At 40.1% G+C, this 17,360-nt stretch overlaps 1 protein-coding gene and 1 long non-coding RNA gene across 5 annotated transcripts in view; both read right to left on the reverse strand.

Moving 5' to 3' along the window:
• INPP1 (inositol polyphosphate-1-phosphatase) overlaps nt 1-5,724 on the reverse strand; it is a 29,258-nt gene extending 23,534 nt beyond the window's left edge. The window contains exon 1 of one of the 4 annotated variants that reach the window (XM_010379748.2): nt 5,322-5,724. The gene's annotated coding sequence lies outside the window, so the exon portion shown is untranslated. Of the gene's footprint in view, nt 1-5,204 lie in introns of all 4 variants that reach the window. The other 3 variants (XM_030916576.1, XM_010379749.2, XM_030916575.1) reach the window with 3 other exon arrangements.
• Nucleotides 5,725-9,340: 3,616 nt separating this feature from the next.
• On the reverse strand, nt 9,341-14,355 carry LOC115893224. Its single transcript, XR_004053200.1, has 3 exons — nt 14,159-14,355; nt 10,240-10,474; nt 9,341-9,696 (listed from the first exon to the last, which is right to left on the reverse strand). It is a non-coding gene; the product is annotated as an uncharacterized LOC115893224 (long non-coding RNA).
• Nucleotides 14,356-17,360: the final 3,005 nt, after the last annotated feature.

The raw sequence follows: 17,360 nt of genomic DNA on the forward strand, positions 1-17,360 counted from the left end.
GTCTGGATGGGCCTGGATGGGCCTGCAGGGTATGCGGTAGAAAGAGCCTTGCTTAGGACAAAGGAGAGCTGGTTCTTAGGCTCTGTTTTGCCAATCAGGTATATAAATTCAGCCACATGATATAAGCTCTGAAGGACTTGTTTTCCCCATTTTGTAAACATAAAAAAGGAAAAGAAAAGTGGGGGCAGAGAGGTTGGATTGGATGATTTCTATGGTCTGTTCCTGTTCAAAACTTCTCTGTTTTTTATATCTACTTTCCATATAAACGAGATTGGGGAATATTATTCAGCCATAAAAAGAAAGGAAATTCTGATACATGCTACAACATGGATGAACTTTGAAGACATTATGGTACGTGAATAAGCCAGACTGAAAAGGACAAATACTCTATGATTCCACTTATATGAAGTACTCAGAATGTCAAATTCGTAGAGACAGAAAGTAGGATGGTGGTTACCAGGACTGGGAAGAGAGGGTAGAGTCATTGTTTAATGGGTATAGAGTTTTTGTTTGGGATGATGAAAAAGTTCTGGATGTGAACAGTGCTGATAGTTGCATAACAATGTGAATGTACTTAATGCCACTGAGTTGTAATTTGAAAATGGTTAAAATGGTAAATTTGATATTAGATATCTTTTACCACAATTTTTTTAAAGAAAAATTATAGGTTCAAAGAAATGCACATTTCAAAAGCTTTTAATGTTTATCATCTACATAATAAGGGCATAATAAATATTTGTTGACTTATATTTTTAAAAAACAAGTTGGGGTAGTGGTAGGAAAATTAGGTTTAAAGAAGGGCTTTGATTGTCTTTGATTTCATACAGCAACCACACCAGCATTTTGTTTTGTTTTGTTTTTGAGATGGAGTCTCACTCTGTTGCCCAGGCTGGAGTGCAGTGGCATGATCTTGACTCACTGCAACCTGCGCCTCCCAGGTTCAGCGATTCTCCTGCCTTAGCCCCCCTACTAGCTGGGATTACAGGCACGCGCTACTATGCCTGGCTAATTTTTGTATTTTTAGTAGAGACCAGGTTTCACCATGTTGGCCAGGCTGGTCTCGAACTCCTGACCTCAGGTGATCCACCCGCCTCGGCCTCCCAAAGTGCTGGGATTACAGGCGTGAGCCACTGCGCCCGGTCTCCATCCTCATTTTAAAAGTTGCTGATAATGAAAAATGATGGCATCAACTTATTATGCTTTCCTTAAGCAATATTAAAAGAACAATTTTCTTTGGTCACTTGAATTTAACCCCTTTGATATGAATTATCACTTTCATTTGCATTGAGCAAAGCCTACCATTGTCACTTTAGAGGAAAAGGGCAAGTTTAAACATCTATTGGTAAAGTTGGCAAATACTTAAATTAATTTAAACATGGATAATTAATTTAGTATATTTTAAATATTTAGTTGGTTAAAAATAAAAACAAATGAGCAAATAACACACACTCTCCATCCCCCCAAAAAAAGGAGAAAAAAAAAGGAATGTAAAGAGGAAGAAAGAAAAGGAAAATAAATTCTGACATTTTCCATTGTGGTAACTCATCTTGTCAAATTATTTTATAGGTATTTAATATTCCATTTCATTAATTTTTTATATAAAATTGACCAAGTTTTATGGCCAAGTAAATTTTTTTTTCTTTTTTGAATGGGGTTGGGACTCATTTTTAAAAAAGCTACAAATAAGGAGCCAGGTGTGGTGGCTCATGCCTGTAATCCTAGCACTTTGGGAGGCCAAGGTGGGTGGATCAAGAGGTCAGGAGATCGAGACCATCCTGGCTAACCCAGAGAAACCCCCATCTCTACTAAAAATACAAAAAATTAGCCTGGCGTGGTAGCGGCTTCTGTAGTCCCAGCTACTTGGGAGGCTGAGGCAGGAGAATCGCTTGAACCCGGGAGGCAGAGGTTGCAGTGAGCTGAGATCGAACCACTGCACTCTAGCCTGGGCAACAGAGTGAGGCTCCGTCTAAAAAAAAAAAAAGAAAAGAAAGAAAGCTACAAATAAGGTATTCAAATTTGCATGCCTGCCTTACCTGTGTTTAATCAGGTACATGGAAAAGGTAACAAATATATCTATAATATGAAAGAAATTAGGCTGGGTGCAGCAGCTCACACCTGTAATCCCAGCACTTTGGGAGGCTGAGGCAGAAGGATGTCACAAGCCCCCAGGAGTTTGAGACCAGCCTGGGCAACATAGTGGGACCTCAGTTTTACAAAATTTTAAAAATTAGCTGGGATGGTGGCACGTGCCTGTAGTCCCAGATACTCGGGAGGCTGGAGTGGGAGGATTGCTTGAGCCTGAGAGGTGAAGGCTGCATGAGCCATGATCACACCACTGTACTCCAGCCTGGATGACAGAGTGTGACCTTTTCTCAAGAAAAAAAGAAAAAAAGAAAGAGAAATTATTAGGTACAATATTTTGCTGTGGATACTAGCTACAGTAATCTGCATTAGTCATCCATTAATAAAATGCTCTTATCACATTCCAGAACTTGAATTAACATTACATACCACATAAAAAAGACAAAAATATGTTTGCTAAATTTGATCAGCAGAAAGTTGACCAGAAAAAAATATAAAAGTTTCAGATTTCCTAAATGAGTGGCATCATCATATTAATAAAATCATAGTTTCCATATTTGAACATTTTATGTACAGGAGTCCTAATAAGTTATAGCAACTATTCATTCCAACAATAGTCATTTCCCACCTGCATTTCCCAAACTCACCTTTTTTTGTTGTTGTTGACTATTTTAAAATTTTATCATTTTTGTCTATTTGAAATATCTCCTTTCTCTTAGAAATTCTAATCCAGGAAGTCTCAAGTTGCAATCTGGGAATCTTTTGAACCGCTTTTATACTCTACCCGCTCCCCCACTTGCCTACTACCCTGAGGAATTTTACAATCAGACAAGTTTGAGAAACAGTATACAACATCAATCACAGGAGATGGGAAACAGAACTTTTATTTTTTAAATTTTAACTTAATTTTTATTTTTTGAGATGAAGTCTCACTTTGTCGCCCAGGCTGGAGTGCAGTGGCACGATCTGGGCTCACTGCAACCTCTGATTCCTGGGTTCCAGGGATCCTCCTGCCTCAGCCTCCTAAGTAGCTGGGACTACAGGTGCTTGCTATCACGCCTGGCTAATTTTTGTATTTTTACTAGAGACGGGGCTTCACCATGTCAGCCTGGCTGGTCTCGAACTCCTAACCTCAAGTGATCCACCCTCCTTGGCCTCCCAAAGTGCAGGGATAACAGGCGTGAGCCACCATGCCAGCCAGAGCCTTTATGTCTAAGCTCTCAGCCAAACAAACACATTAACATAGTTGTATTAACTTCATTACAAGATTCAAAGTATCTTAACAAGAACATTCATAAGGACTCACATCTGGAAAAAGTGCTTATATATACCATCCTCACCTTTAAAAAATGAAGATGACATTTGTTTTCACTGACCACTTTATATAACATAATTATCTTTTAAGCAATTTCTGTATAACATGAAATAGAATGAGACATTTTCTAATTGTTATTAGAGACAGAATTAAAAAGTAAAATAAATATATAATAACCTTTATAACTTTTGTCTCACAGGCCTTCTAAGTCAAACAAGAAATTATCTTTTCATTTTTTTCAGGACTATAACAAGTAAAGCTATAATTTAAATCTATAATAAAGTATATCATTTTAAAGGGCATTAGTGAAAGCTGCAATTTCCAAGCAAGTGGTGGTTTAGTTCAAAAGCTTGAAAAGTGGTAGCTTATTCTACACAAAAAGTACAGTGTAACTCTATGTATTTGACATAATTCTCTTCATGACTAAGAGCTAACTTCAAAAGTAGTATAAAAATCCATAAAAACTTAAAAATAAAGTAGGCTCTACCTAAGAATGGAAACAAATATCTGTATTGAAAAAATGAATTATTCCATTGCCTGTATTTTTGCCCTTATGTTCTCTACTTTAAAAGGTAAGAATGAGCGGGGCACGGTGGTTCACCCCTGTAATCCCAGCACGTTGGAAGGCCGAGGCGGGCGGATCACGAGATCAGGAAATCGAGACCATCCTGGCTAACACGGTGAAACTCCGTCTTTAATAAAAATACAAAAAAAAAAAAAAAAAAATCAGCCGGGCGTGGTGGTAGACGCCTGTAGTCCCAGCTACTCAGAGGCTGAGGCAGGAGAATGGCGTGAACCTGGGAGGCAGAGTTTGCAGTGAGCCAAGATCGCGCCACTGCACCCCAGCCTGGGCGACAGAGCGAGACTCCGTCTCAAAATAAAGAAAAAGGTAAGAATGAGATCACTTAGCTAATACACCAGTCAAGAGTAGTTCAGTGGATTACTTTCATCCTTATACTATTATCAAGTTGAGCAAGGCTGATCCTTATCAACTTTTCTGGTTTCAAAGCTAGGAATCAGAGTAAAAGGGCTAAAAAATCTTTTACTCAACAGATGGGATCCACTTAAGTGGCCTGTCCATGCTTTGAACCCACTGTTCTTTTGAAGTGAACACCATCATACAGTGGGCAAACTTCTGCTTATTCAACACTTTAAAAATAGCTTTAAAACGAGAAATCTCCAAAAAACACGCCGTGGTTTCTTATAAGTGTTTTTCATAGATGCACTAAAGTAAGCATTTCCTTTCACACATGCGCCTAACCGTCTACATGATAGGGCCAAACCCAGGTTAAATATTTTTTTCCAGCTACCACTCTGGACACACCAACTAATTATGCACGCCTCACAAAACCACCTTTCAAAATGCAGAGAGAATTAACAGCAAGGAAGTAAATATTTTTCTAAATATAGTCCCATCATGTTTATTTTACACTCATCAAGTAGGTCACTGGAGGTAGCCGGCAGCTAGGGACACTCAGAAGCATCTCTCAAAGCCAAGGGTGAGACCAAGAGGCCACTGACAGCTGCGCCATCTACCTGTTGCAGCTGGGCCACTGCTCTGGACAACTGTCAGATCAGCTGCTTCGTCCTACAAATGCTAATGATTAGATTTTTTTAAATCGTTGTTTGCCACCCTTTCTTCCCGCCCCCCATCCCCTTCGGGGCCGCTCCGGCAGGGCCAAGGGCGCCGCGGGACTCGCGAGCTCCTCTCTGGCCGGGCCGGGTCCGGGGCGGCCTCGCTGCCGGGGCAGGGACCTCGCAGGCCGGCGCGCAGAGGCGAGGAGCCCTCCCGGCGCCATCGACTCACCTACCCGCGGAGAGGCGACGGCGCGCGCCGCTCACCAGCCCGGGGCCCAGATCCGAGAAGGAGGGGCAGCGGCGCGGCGACCCGGTGGCGGGTGGCGTAAGGAAGAAAACGTATTACCTAAGCAGGGGATGCGGACAGAGCAGGAGGCAGCAGCCTTTCCCTCGAGAAACGGAAGCGGCGGGGGAGGAGAGCAGGAGGAGTGGGAGGAGGAGGCGCGGCCCGGGCGCGGGGTTAAGCTAGAGGCGCTGGGCGTGCGGCCGCACGCGCGGCCAGAGGACGAGGGCTGGAGAGGACGGCGGAGGTCAAGCGAGCGAAGGCGAAGCGCGGACGACGCGCGGTCCCGCTCGGCTCGGCACCGGATCCGAGCTCTGCCTGAGCCAGGCCTCCGCCCCTGGCTTTCCCGCGGCACCGCGGCATGGAATCGCGCGCTGCCGCCTCGGGGCTCCCGGGACGCGCGGGCCCCCCACGCCTGCCGGAGCCGGGCGTCCGCGACGTCACAAGTGGAGCGCGATGATTCAGAGGGAGGGCCAAGAAGGGAAGGGCTCTGGGGTCTGCTTGGCCACGGCTGCTGTTTCCTTGTCGCCGCCCACGAATTCACTTTTAAATTTTCCTCCTCCATTCATCTGTACTCTCAAAGGGGACTGCGGGTTTGACAGATGGGTTGGCAGCTGTGAAGATGGACTTCCTGCCAGTGGTATCCGGGTCCCAGTGTTCTAATGGAAATGCCAGGTGTACTGGATGTTCCTCAAGCCACAGCAGTGTCTCTGGGCCTTACCGCTTAAGCAGTGGGCCTCGGGTCACCTGGACAGGAAGCGCATCAAGGGTGGGGAACTCATCTCTCTCCAGCCTTTGATGCTGTGATACAGTGTGCCTTAAGGATGGTTTGGGTTTTGAACCGTAGATGGAGGTAGGAATGGGTGTTGGTGGGCGGGGTGGGGGTGGGGGAATAGAAACCTTAAAAAGGCAACACAAAGCTTTTAAGTAGAAGAGGCCAAACAGTCTCGCCCAGAAGCTGATGTTTGTGAATGCACTGGGCCTTCTAAAGCGGCGCTTCGCACACCTTTTCACTTCTTGGCACAGGTAGGAAAGGATGATATTACAAGGCTCAAAATGGGGGTAAACAGAAGAGGCTGCTCCTGCAGAAGGCGAGTGGGCCCTTGCACCTGGAGGACTGAGAAGACCCATGCTGTGTCTGCATCCCTGTCATTCGTTTCATGGCATCCATTTGGGAAGCTCTGCTTAAAGCTCTATCTGGCACTTTTTAGCTACATTTTTCTACACTAGCTGAGACTGCCTCACTGAGTTGTCAACACTTGGTCCTCTTCAGCAGTGAGGAACCACCAAGAAACGAGGCTGAGGCAGTACTCAACTTGGCAAACTCCAGGAAATGGTGCTTAAAACGTTTGGCTTCTTGAATGGAACTCATGGTACTGCTCCCAGCCTGCTCCTGGGGTCTCCAACTTCACACGGTTTCTCCCCGCATCCTCCCACCCTTCTCTGGCTTTCACTCCCTAGCAAGTGGGCTGCTTCTACTTTCTTTCTCACGTTCATTTCTTAGGTCCATTCTCAGAGCTGGTTAGGGTTACTGTTAATTAGCCTCATAATCACATCTATGATGGCAAAATCAAGAAACAATTTAATCATGATTCTTAAAAGTAAGGAGATAAATACCAGAGACATAAAAGGTGAAAGAATTTGCCTCTAGGAAGCAGGAATTTAAATTTGGGGAAGGCAGGGTGGAGCAAGGGATATGAATCTAGTACATTTTCTTTTCTTTTCTTTTTCTTTTTTTGAGGTAGAGTCTCTGTCGCCCAGGCTGGAGTGCATTGGCATGATCTTGGCTCACTGCAACCTCTGCCTCCTTGGTTCAAGAGATTCTCCCACCTCAGCCTCCCTAGTAACTGGGATTACAGGCACATGCCATGCCCAGCTAATTTTGTATTTTTGGTAGAGATGAAGTTTCACCATGTTGGCCAGGCTGTTCTCAAACTCCTGACATCGGGGGATCCGCCCACCTCAGTCTTCCAAAGTGCTAGCATTACAGGCATAAGCCACTGCACCTGGCAGAATCTAGTCCATTTTCCACTTTGCTACCACACATCTGGAGGGTTTCTTGCTTGCCTAAAAGCTTTCATTGGCTCCCAATCTCTGATAATATCAAGAGCAAGTTCCTAAGCAACTCATTCAAGACCAATCACCCCTCAATATTACACCTCATTTTACTACACCACATCTAATTTCCTGAATATGCAAACAGATTTCATACATTTGCACCTTTATACATGTTACTGCTTTTGCCTGGGAGAGCATTCTCTTGTTGCTATAATAATAGCTAATGATACTGTGCTAAGTGCTTTCTGCGATTTATAACTGTTGATTCTTACATCAACCCTATGGTAAATGTTATCTCCATTTTATAAACCAGAAAACTAATACTTAAAGAGTTTAAGAGATTTGCACAAATATGTAGTATGTGGTGAGGCTAAATTTGAACCCAGCAATCTGACTCCAAGACTAACGTAATGTTACCTATTCATCCTTCTAAAACGTTTCCCAGACCCTAAATTTGAACAGGATTAAAAGATTTAAATGTTTTTAAGTCTTAAAAGGGCAAGGAGAAAATACACGTGAATTGCTTTAATCTCAAACTAAGCTTGAAACAAAGGCTGAAATTACAAAGGAAAAGTGACAGATCTGACTGTTAAACTTTTAACTTCTTTTATCTAAAAAACAAAAACAAAAAAAACCCCCATAGAATAAAATTTAAAAACAAGTAAAAATTATAAAAAATCTGCAATATACATGAAAGATAAGCGTAACATTCTTATTAAAGAGGACTTAGAAAGAAAAAGTAACCTCTTAAAAATGAGCAAAATGCAAATTCGTTATCAGGAGAGAAAAATGTAAATGGCCAAACATTTTTAAGAGAAGTGAAAACTTAAAACACTAACGCACCATCAAATTGAGAATAAAATAATACTCAGAGCTAGTAATTTTAGCCAGTGACCCTTGGGGTAGGATGTGTAGCAACTGAAAAAACTCAGACATTACTGAGAAGGGTATAAATTGGCTCAACAATTCTGGAGAGCAATTTGACAGAATGTAGTGAAAGCCTCAAAAATGTTCACACACTTTGACTCAAAAATTACATTCCTGGAAATTTATAATACAAACATTTTCTATAAAAGGTCGGATGGCAAATACTTTGTGCTTTGAAGGCCACATCTGTCTCTGTTGCTTTTCTTCTGTGTGTGTGTTTAAAAACTGCCCTCCCTCCCCCCACCCTTGTTAGGCTGTTCTTGCATTCCTATAAAAAAATACCTGAGGCTGGTTAATTTAAATGAAAAGAGGTTTAACTGGCTCATGGTTCTGCAGGCTGTACAGGAAGCATAATGGCATCTGCTTCTGGGGAGGCCTCAGGAAGCTTCCAATCATGCTGGAAGGTGATGGGGAGCAGGTGTCTCACATGGTGGGAGCAGGAACAAGGAGTTGGAGGGAGGGGGGAGGAGCCACATAAACAATGAGATCCCTGTGAGCTCAGAGTGAGAGCACACTTATCACCAAGGAGATGGCCCAAGCCATTCATGAGTGATCCGCCCCTATGGTCCAAACACCTCCCACCAGGCTCCACCTCCAAAACTGGGGAGTCTATCTCAACATGAAATTTGAATGGGACATCCAAACTATATCACCCCTAAAATGTAAAATCTCATCACAGTACATTTGGTAATGGCCAAAAGAGAAACCAAACTAAATGTCTGAGAATAAAAATTAGTTACAACTAGATACACGGAGGCAAGTTTTTAAAAAGTGTTAAAATTTTAAAATGTTGGAGAGTGGTATCTACTGCATAAAATAGTATTTATGATGTATTAAGTGGAAAATACAGTTTACAGAATAATACGGTGTGATCCCCAAAACAACATAATCATGTGTATATAAGTGCATAGAAAAAAAATCTGGAAAGATACAAACAGATATTTATAGTGGTCTAGAGCAGGGGATGGAATTGTAGATATTTGTTTTTTGTTTTATGTATGTGTTTCCCATGATGAAATGTATAGTTTATATAATTAGCAAAAATATAAGAAACTTTGCTTGGGGGACAACAAAGCACCTCATTTGTTAATTTGGGAAAATCTTTTATTACAATCTGTGCAAGTAGTTGGTTGCTCTCTCTTCTGTACTCCCTAATTACATAATGGTCTTCTGAGCACTTTAATTGCAGAATGGTTAATATCATTATTTAGTTAAGGTTTCCTCTATTATCAAACATCTGAGTTCCCAGTACAGTAGTTTCCGCTTATCTGTGGTTTTGCTTCCGAAGTTTCAGTTAGGATCGACCAAGATCTGAAAATGTTAAATGAAAAATTCCAGATAGTCATAAAGTACTTCTTTTAAGTGAAAAGGCGAAAGTTTTTGAATTATTAAGGAAAGAAAAAAATCCTTATGCTGAGGTCGCTAAGATCTATGATAAGAATGAATCTTCTACCTGTGAAATTGTGAAGGAAAAAGAAATTCATGTTAGTTTTGCTGTTGTACCTCAAACTGCAAAAGTTATGACCACAGTGTATAACTTTTATTAAAATATATTTGTGTAACTGTTCTATCTTATTTTACTTTTCTGTTTTATTTTTAGAGACAGGGCTTCATTCTGTCACCCAGGCTGGGGTGCAATGGTGCAATCATAGCTCACCACACCTCAGACTCTTTGGCTCAAGTGATCTTCCTGCCTCAACCTCCCAAGTAGCTGGGACTGCAGGTGTTCATCACCACGCCCAGCTAATTTTTTAATTTTTTGTACAGATGGAGTCTTACTCTGTTGCCCAGGAACTCCTGGCCTCAAGTTTTCCCAGCTCTTCGGTTTTCCAAAGAGCTGGGATTACAAGCATGAGCCACTGTGCCTGGCTATTCTATTTTATTAGCAGTAATTGTTGTTAATCTCTCACTGTGCCTTATTTATATTAATAACTTAAACTTTATGATAGATAGGTATGTATAGGAAAAAAAACATCATATATATAGGGTTCAGTACTATTGGCAGTTTCAGATATCCATGAGGGGTCTTGGAACGTATCCCCCACAGATGAGGGGGCACTTATATTTCACTGTTATAAGTATGCTGGTTATTCTCCACTTGTTGTCTTCTAGTGCCATCTTCTGCTCTTCTCTGCTAGACTCTGTGCCTCAGAAGGTGGAATTTTTCGTAAACGATTCCAGCTGGGGTCTCATGCCAGTTGGTTTTGACGAATGGGTAACACCATCAGTAGCTTGGAGGATGGAAAAGGAAAAAAGGTTAGGATATGTCTCACCACCTCTTTTCCTGCTTCTGGCTGGGTTCTGGTGGTGGCTTTGTCCCTCGAAGGCTCCTCCTGCAAGGCAGCCCTGCTCCACTGTGCCAGCCTTCACTGGGCTCTACTGACATGATTCCCTCCCCTTATTTCTTCAGGCCTAGCTGTGCTAACTCGTGGGTACCTCCATGTTTCTTGTTGTTTCCTTTCATCCAACCCTAACCCTAACTTCTATAAATAGTTCCCTCAGTAAAATCTCTTCAGCTGAAACATCTGAGTGGAAATTTTTCCTGTTATGACAGACTAAATATATCAAAGGACACAGTTGATCATCACGGAACACAAATCTTTTATCCTTATTGCAGCAGGCCCTGGATATTTTCAGATTTCATATCCGAGCCTTTGACTATTTACAAGGTAATTATAGAGTGATTTACACATTTCCTGAAACAGGGATTTAAATTCATGCTGTGAGGCCAGTGTTTGGGATTATAACGCTCTGACTACTCTCCACTTCTCCGGTAGTTTTTGAGAAGTAACGCTCCATTGCATTTTATTGAAGAAATTATATATACCGTACAGTGGTGTCCACATTTTGACGTTTTCAGTGGAATCTTTAAGAAAAAAAGTTCTTATATGTAATCTAACATAAAAATTAGATAAATGCCAAATTGCTCTGGTTGAGGCAGCATTGGAGAAACCTTCTTCCTATCTTTGAAGCTGACTTTGGGATGCCTCTGCAGAACCCCAGGGCTCCTTGGAACACAGTGTGAAAACAGACATTTGGAAAATCCAAGAGTCTGGAAGATATACCCTTCCTAAATACCAAGTGTCTGTTATATCTCTTTAGGTTAGATTCCTAGAATTTCAGTTGACAATATGATTCAAGACACTCCTCACTATTTAAGACACTCCTCACTGTGAAAGATGTGGTCCATCTCATTACTGCATCTGTCACCACATACACGATGCCAAAAAAACCTCTCCTGACTTCTCATCATACCTTCAATTGCATTTTCATTACTGAAAGAATGTTTTCCCACGTCTCTTGGCCATTAATATTTTCCCTTCTCCTCCACCACCTTCTGCATTTTTTTAGTCACATTTTCATGTTTGACCGTTTCTCAATTCGTCAATACATAATAATTCCTTGCATTATGTTCTGATCATTATGCTAACAGTCTAAATAATGAATAATACATTATGTCTGTGCTTTCATGATGTCCACAGAGTAGCAATATTGTAGTCTTATTATTTATCTTGTTTAATCCAATTAACAATTGAATTAATCATTTGTCACAACATTTATTCACATTTGTTGCAAATACTTTTTCTTAGTTTGCCTTCTAATTTTACGTGTTTTTATTATTTACAAAATTTAAAAAGTTTTTATTTAGTCAAATCTCTGGATTTTTTTATTGTTTATATGCCTAAGATTTTTTTAAACCAAAGATCAAATCAATATTCATCTATATTTCCTCAAATTTTTTTTACTATTTACTATTTACGTTTTATTGAGCAAACATTTTTTCCCACGATTCTGTGATGATTGATGTATCATAAATTAACTTCTTTTATGCGCTAGGCCATATTTCTGGATCCTCTTTTTAGTTTCATTCATCCTTCTTTGGATTACTGTATCCATGGCATAGCATTTTAATAACAATAGGGTAATTTCCTGCTCAAATTCACTTTTTCAAAATATTTTTAATATTTATACCTTGAGGTGAAATGTATTTACTCTTTTCAAGTGACTTGTGCGTCTTTATAAAAGTAATGCATTGCGCTATTCACAATAGCAAAGACATGGAACCAACCCAAGTGTTCATCAATGATAGACTGGATATGGAAAATGTGGTACATATGCATTATGGAATACTATGCAGCTGTAAAAAGGAATGAGATCATGTCCTTTGCAGGGACATGGATGAAGCTGGAAGCCATCATCCTCAGAAAACTTAACACAGGAACAGAAAACCAAACACCTTATGTTCTCAATCATAAGTGGGAGTTGAACAATGAGAACACATGGACACAGGGAGGGGAACAACATACACCAGGACCTGTGGGAAGGGGGGTTGAGAGGAGGGAGAGCATCAGGACAAATAGTTAATGCATGTGGGGCTTAAAACCCAGGTGACGGGTTGATAGGTGCAGCAAACCACCATGGCACACATATACCTATTTAGCAAACCTGCGTGTTCTGCACATATATCCCAGAACTTAAAGTAAAAATAAATAAATAAATAAATAAGTAGTGCATTATGAATAAAAATTTGTGGAAACTGAAAAATGTGAAAAAGTATAAAGAAGGAAATAAAACCTACTCTATCTACTATAATTGTAACATTTTGGGGTATAACTTTCCAGTCTTCTGTCTGTCTGTATTGTTTTTACCAAATATTACTAAACATATTGTTTTGTAAACTGTTGTCTAATCACTACATATGAGCACTTCATTGTCATGAAGTATTCCTTCAAAATACATTTTTTAATGACACACTAGCCAAGGCCTCTAGAATAAGGAAGGGTGAATGGTAGCAATGTCGGTAGGCAACTCTCAACCTTTCTGGACTCAGTCATATCCTTTCCTCAATCATGTCAATCACATCAAACTAGAATTGAAGTTACCAACTGTCACGCAGATCAGCACTGTGGGCTTGCCATTGCTTCACCTCATAACTGGAAATCAGCTACTGGAAACTTGAAATGGGTATTGACTGTAGCTCACTGGACTATAATAAGTTTTGCAGGCCGGGCATGATGGCTCACACCTGTAATCCCAACACTTTGGGAGGCCAAGGCAGGTGGATCCCTTGAGGTTAGGAGTTCGAGACCAGCCTGGCCAACGTGGTGAAATCCAATCTCTACAAAAAATACAAAAATTAGCCGGGCGTGGTGTTATGTGCCTGTAGTCCCAGCTACTTGGGAGGCTGAAGTGGGAGAATCGCTTGAACCCAGGAGGCAGAGGTTGCAGTGAGCCAAAATTGTGCCACTGCACTCCAGCCAGGGCAACAGAGTAAGACCCTGTCTCAAAGAAAATAAAATAGTTTTACAGCACTTGTCACCTATATCTCTTTTGTTAAGAATATGTAAAAATGACTTGACCATAGGCTATTAGGTAGTTTAAAAATGTGGTTGACTCACAACAAGGACCAGACTTGAACTGATATAGTTGTAAGAGATTCCTAATTCCATATTGCACAATCTTATTTTTGTGTTCCTTTTAAACCATTAACTAATATAAATCATTGATACCTGCCTTAGAAAAGATTGAATAACTGTAATGAAAGCAAAGCATATTTATGATTCAGGGAAGGAATCCTTAACATTTGTGGTAGAACATTTAAAACTCTGAGTGCTTTTAAGGTACAGTGCCAGGTTACTAACCCATATTAAACTAGTGGAAGTAGAATGTGGCCCTGAGGGATACAAGTAGCTGAGATATCAAAAGCAAAGGATAAATTTCTAGTATAAGTCATAGCGGATATATTTACAGTCATGAAGGCATGGAAATATAGGCATCTCTCTAAAAGCTTTCATTGGGCCTTGAGTTTTCATCTTTATTTTATCACACTCTATCCACACACACATATGCACACACACACGTGCTGCATATATGTTAAACTTCATAAAATAGAAATTATCTTTTTTTTTACTTACCTTTTCACAGAAGTGATGTTTACTAAATTCCCAGATGTTAAATATAGTAAATGCAAAAGCCTTGGAGTTCATGGATCCTTAGTATTTGAATTCCCCCATCTCAAGGCAATTAAAGGCTGACATCGAAGAGTAAAAAATTCAGGGAAGGATCACTGGACTGCCTTTCCCTGTGCTTCTTCTAGACATTCCTTCGTAAACTGCCAAGGCCAACCTCTGCTGATTAGATGTCAGTTCTCTGCTGTTTGGTACAAAGGTTATCCTCTGGAGCAAGCATATTATCAATGACTCATTTCCTCCCATTCTTAAACTTCCCTAGATATTTTCTTGTTTACTTTAGTTTTCCACAGACCACTCTAAAATCAACTTATTCTTGGATCCTCTCTGATACATTTTAGTTTGTAAAATAATTTTATTGCATACTTTGCTGTGTTGAATATTTACATCCTGATTGCTTACCCTGTTTTGTGTATTTTGCTTTTGAATAAGTTTGCCTAGCTTTATTTTTGGAACATTTTGGCAGTCTATCTTTCAATATTTTGTGGCAAGTATGAGTATGTATTTAATTTCATAGGGAATTGTGCATTTAAAAGTCATTTAATTTCTTAAGCATTAAAAGTTGAGCTTTAAGAGCCTTCTTTAAAATGTCCAATACACAGAATCAAATTCTTTTCCTAAACCGCACCCATTCTATCTCCTCCACACTTCATATTACCAAATCATTCTGGTAAAAACTTAAGCCAACAAGAGACTGGAAAGGCAAGAGGAGACAAGAAGTAGATTTCTCATATGCTGATTATACTGTCTTATTAATCTGTTAAGTAATTTCCTTCTGTGATATAAGGTGTGTCATTTGGGTAACACTGTAGAGACATTTTAAATATATTTGGGAAAATGGGATTGTACTGTTACCTCTAACACGTCACAACTTAAAAACAATTTTAACTTTCAAATCCCTTCATATGTATTGAGTATTTGATCCTAAATGCTTTTCACAAGTCTTGTAATAGAATGTGCCAACAGTGAAATGTTTACTTATTGTGATTAATCTAGTTTCCACAAATGAGCTCTTATAAATGGAAAGAAAACACTGGAAAGTCAGAAAGAACAGAAAGTTATTTTGGAACTTAGTTCACATAGTTCCTTTCTCCATAACATTCCCCCTCCCCCCTACTCCCTCATACACATTTTTTCCTTCTTTTACTCTTTCCACGAGGTCATGAAGAAAGGTTAAATACAGTTACCCCTTGATATCCACAGGGTACTCGGTTCCAGGATCTCGAATATGGATACCAAAATCCTCCCACTATGGATACCAAAATCCGAGCATCCTCAAGTCCAGCAGCTGGCTCAGCAGAACCCGTGTGTACAAAAATTCAATCCTCCTTATAGGCAGGTTTCACATCCCACAAATATTGTAATTTTGATCTGTGTTTGGTTGCAAAAACTCCACTTGTAAGTGGACTCACGCAGTTCAAATCCGTGTTGTTCAAGGGTCAACCACATATTACTTGACATATGTGGTTAAATTTTATCTTGGAAATAGCAACAAATGCAGTTATTAGTTACTTCTGTGAGGATCAAGGAGTTAAATGAAAGTTAGAGACCCACTGCTTGATACCAAGATGAGGAAGAGGAGGCTAATTCCCTGTCACCACTTACTTCACTGCATCTCTGATCTTCCATTCTTCATTTATTTAGATAATCTTATCTACGGGTGAGTACAGAGGTTTTGACTTCAAAATACTCCGGAGTCTGGGAGACGGTGTACAGCAGCAGCTGTGTAATTTGTTTTCAAACTTGGGGGAAAAAAAGCTTTGATATTACCATTTATCATAAATCTTTCATCAGATGAAAATTATTTGACTTTGAATTTTTTTTTTTTTTTTTTTTTTTTTGAGACAGAGTCTTGCCGTGTCGCCCAGGCTGGAGTCAATGGTGCAATCTCAGCTCAGTGCAGCCTCTGCCTCCTGAGTTCAAGTGATTCTCCTGCCTCAGCCTCCTGAGTAGGGACTACAGGCACATGCCACCACGCCCGGCTAATGTTTTTTTTTCATTTTTAGTAGAGATGGGGTTTCACCATGTTAGCCAGAATGGTCTCGATCTCCTGACCTCGTGATCTGCCCGCCTCAGCCTTCCAAAGTGCTGGGATTACAGGCGTGAGCCACCGTGCCCTGCAACTTTGAATCTTAATAACACATATCAAAAAACATTGCTGTCTTGCCTTCTACTGTCTTTGTGCTCTGGTTTTTTTGCTCCTAAATGTAGGCAGAAGTTATACAAATTAAATTAATTTTACCACTAGTATTGTGGGATGAGTCATTTTTCCTTTTTAATTTAGGAGTTTGAGGCAAGAGTTTCAAAGGAGGATTTCTGAACCTAGTAGGTGAATATCAGAAAACAGAATATCAATGTTTACTATTTTCTTTTTCCTTACCTCCTTCTTTATCTGCCATAGGAAAAGAGAATATAGTATTTAGAATAGTAGAAAGCCTCAGCCACTTAAATACCAAGACAATATAAATGAGACTGAAAAGGACTCAACATTTTCCCATGTAAGTGGAAAAACATACCGTTTCAACACTCATTTGCTTTTATTTCCCCTTCCTGAAAGAAGTAGCAAATATTGAGGAATCTAGGGTCCATCAGAGGGAAGTATATACATATTGTAACATACTATAAAAAAATTATATACTACTTACATATTATTATTGTTATGTATACATACATACAAACAATTACAGGGAAACCCAGTGGAACTTAATGGCCATAATTTTTACAGAGGATCTTCTTGATTACACTTCCCTGGGACTTGCTAATATCAGAGAATTGGGTTGTTTTTTCTCTTTTAAAAAGTGTATTTACTTATTTTAGATTCAGGGGTACATGTGCAGATTTGTTACATGGATATATTACATAACAGTAAGGTTTGGGCTTCTAGCATACCTATTACCCAAATAGTGAACATTGTACCTAATAGGTAAATCTTTTTTAACCCTCACCCCCATCTCAACCTCTTCCTTTATGGAGTCCCCAGTATCTATTATTTTCATCTGTATGTGCATGTGTACCCTTGGTGTAGTTCCCATGTATAAGTGAGAACATACAGTATTTGAGTTTCTGTTTCTGAATTATTTCACTTAGGATAATGGCCTCCAGCTCTATCCATGTTGCTGCAAAGGACATGATGTCATTCTTTTTTGTG

Source organism: Rhinopithecus roxellana, chromosome 14 (genome assembly GCF_007565055.1).
Source record: "Rhinopithecus roxellana isolate Shanxi Qingling chromosome 14, ASM756505v1, whole genome shotgun sequence".
In the NCBI taxonomy this organism is placed as follows: domain Eukaryota; kingdom Metazoa; phylum Chordata; class Mammalia; order Primates; family Cercopithecidae; genus Rhinopithecus; species Rhinopithecus roxellana.